The 2,947-nt window shown below is 39.0% G+C and overlaps 1 non-coding gene across 1 annotated transcript; it reads right to left on the bottom strand.

The window, feature by feature from the left end:
- Positions 1 to 643: 643 nt before the first annotated feature.
- TRNAE-CUC lies at positions 644 to 716 on the bottom strand. The gene has a single exon. It is a non-coding gene; the product is annotated as a tRNA-Glu (tRNA).
- Positions 717 to 2,947: the final 2,231 nt, after the last annotated feature.

Raw genomic sequence — 2,947 nt, 5'->3', positions numbered from 1 at the left:
TCCGCAGCAGGCAGGTGCACCGCACGGAATCAAAGCAACTGCGGCGGCATGATGACTGGACACTAACGTGGAGTTCTTGGCCTACACAAATATAATTTCGGTACTAACACTTTGTCTTTGCCTTGAGAGCCGGCTACAGAATAATTCTACAGTTCTGCACCAAATCCTCACTCTACTCTACTTACAAGTGCCCACTGGCAGAATATTTTCTGTTTCAGTATGCGGTAGCATTTACTCTGTTCTGGATACATCTTCTATATCTAAAACAGTCTTTCCACGAGCGGGAGGGCGAACCCTCGATCCGCAGCCGCCAGCAGCCAGCTCCTTCCCAACCCTTCCCCCCACCTCGCCATCGCCTTACGCCCGCAACAAACACAGCATGACGAACTAAATCGGAGCTTTTGCTCGGTTCAGACATGGGCTTACAAGTTACAACAGCCATGTGTTGCTCGCCGTGGTGTTTTCTTTGATCCATAGCACATCTTTGAATGGCAACACGTGATCGAATGCTGCCAAGTGGATCGGTAGCATCACAAGGCTGCCGCCCAGTTAAAAATCAGTACCATCACAAGGCTGCCCCACAGTTCGAAATCTTGGAGTCGTCAACCATCTACATTATCACTGAGGACAAAAAAGTTTGAATTTCCGTCGCCGGGACTTGAACCCGGGTCTCTCGGGTGAGAGCCGAGTATCCTAACCACCTAGACTACGACGGATTGTTGAAAGAATAAACACGAGATTGAATATGTTGCATGACACACAAAACTAGCACTACATAGGGCCACAGGCAAGCCATGCGCTTGGCATCAAAAATCAACACCAATGATAGAGCTCAATCGCAGCTTTGGTTGATTCAAACATGGCTAGAAAACATCCACAAATCCCAGCTTTGGTTGATCCATCACATATTTGAATTCCGCCATGCATGCAAACACATGGATTGTTCCAAATTCAGACACAGCGGATACTGAAATCCCAAGCCAACATACAATGTGTTGGTCTTAGGCAAAATTCCAGCAATCTGCCTGCCTCACTGAGATGAGCAACCATACCGCATATGCAGGTACGAAACTGATCAAATATTCAAATACCACCATGAACAAGTCATCAGCTCATCAATCATCATTCGTCAAGTTTAGCTTTCAATGCAGAAAGATATCTCAAACTGTCTGTTGCTAACACAACATCCCGCAGTCCTAAAACTACTGAAGATATCCAAATAAATGACCACAAAACTAATTATGTGACAAGCGCTTTGTTGCTAACTACAGAAACATATCGGAAATAACCCACACAACCTTTATAGTACGAACAACTCTGACACAAGACATAAATTATGTGACAACTTTTATATCCAAACAAATGACCAGAAAACTAATTAGATTGTCAGTCTAGACCTATACCCCTGGAGAAATTAATCAAGCATCTTTTGATTTATCCCAAAAGAACTCAACTTGAATGTTGAACAGTTGAAGTGCACATTATGTAAACTTGATTTTTTTTATTTTTTATTTTTTGGAGAAGGAGGATTACCCCCGGCCTCTGCATCCGAAAGATGCATGCAGCCATATTATTAAATTTTATTTCTTACTTTCTTCATAATAATGTTGATCGAATGATGGAAGGTTTGAAAAGCTTAAATTGTCAATTATATACTAAATAAGTTGTCTTCCATCTCAAGTTCAAGCGAAAGATCATTGAAAATTCAGATTAGAAATTGAAAAGGAACATATTTAACATGATAAAGTATCTCAATACAATTTGAATATTATAATCATGTATGTCTCGACTCTCACATGAAATTCCTATGCAACACTGAGACCATAATGATCTTTCCCATTTCGAAAAATGATCTCTATAAATGGTGATGTTTTGTAGCATGATGTCGTTAAAAAAGGAGTTGAGTTAGGAGGGAAACTCCATAGCGGAGTAACAATTGGATTAGAAACTGAGAATGATCTCTACAAATTCGTCATATTGTATATTTTCGGTAGCCATAGGCGGCAACGGTATCTCGCAAGTCTAAGATACGATTAAGTATACAAATCCGGAGTTGAAAGCATCACCTGTGTAAATTGCTTAATGTTACATATTAACAAAATGCATATAAATTAAGAATGATAATCACACTCTTAATAGTTGTGCTTTAAAAGAAAGATGGAATGACTCAACATAAAAGATAAAAGAATATGCTCTTCACAGACGGAAGCAGGAATTGTCATGCGCTTATTACTAGTATCGAAAAGGTGGTTCAACTCTTACTGCCAATGTGTTGGCTTCATGCTCAAGATTTGACTTTAGGAAATACATACATTTTCCATTGCTGCTGGTAATGGTGCCAGGTATCCTACACTCTATTTCAGATATCTTTAGTTTTAGAAGGATTTGTCGTCCTTCCACTTTAGGAATTGAAAACCTTATATTTAGTAGGCCTTTTCCTGCATCCTTTTATCTGTCCGAAACCACCATTACGAGATCGTGGAAAACAAAATATGTTTAGGATCATCAATAGCTTAAGCAATATGAAGCATTTAATAGTGTATTTAATTTTTGTTAATGCACCAACGGACAAATTATTTTTAATGATCTTTCTCAATCATACAAATAAGTAGGTATGGTGGACTCTTATGGCAAAACCTTGCACAAGGATTTGGCACAAGCAGAATTCCTAGCTAGCATACATGAAGACTAGCAAAACAGTGTGAAACGACCAACTAGTGAAACAGACATCATAATCATGCATTTTGAAAATGTAATCATTAAGTGGTAATATGAACATGATACTACTCGACCGAGGCTGATTTAAACTAGAGAAACTTTTCATAACAAGTACTCCCTCCGTAAACTAATATAAAAGTGTTTAGATCACTGTTTTAGTGTTCTAAACGCTCTTATATTAGTTTACAAAGGAAGTATAACCATGTGCCAAGTCAGTCAGCTGGAACAT

This window comes from Triticum dicoccoides, chromosome 7B (genome assembly GCF_002162155.2).
Source record: "Triticum dicoccoides isolate Atlit2015 ecotype Zavitan chromosome 7B, WEW_v2.0, whole genome shotgun sequence".
Classification (NCBI taxonomy): Eukaryota; Viridiplantae; Streptophyta; class Magnoliopsida; order Poales; family Poaceae; genus Triticum; species Triticum dicoccoides.
Note: the sequence above shows the minus strand (reverse complement) of the source record. Positions and strands in the feature narration are given on the sequence as shown.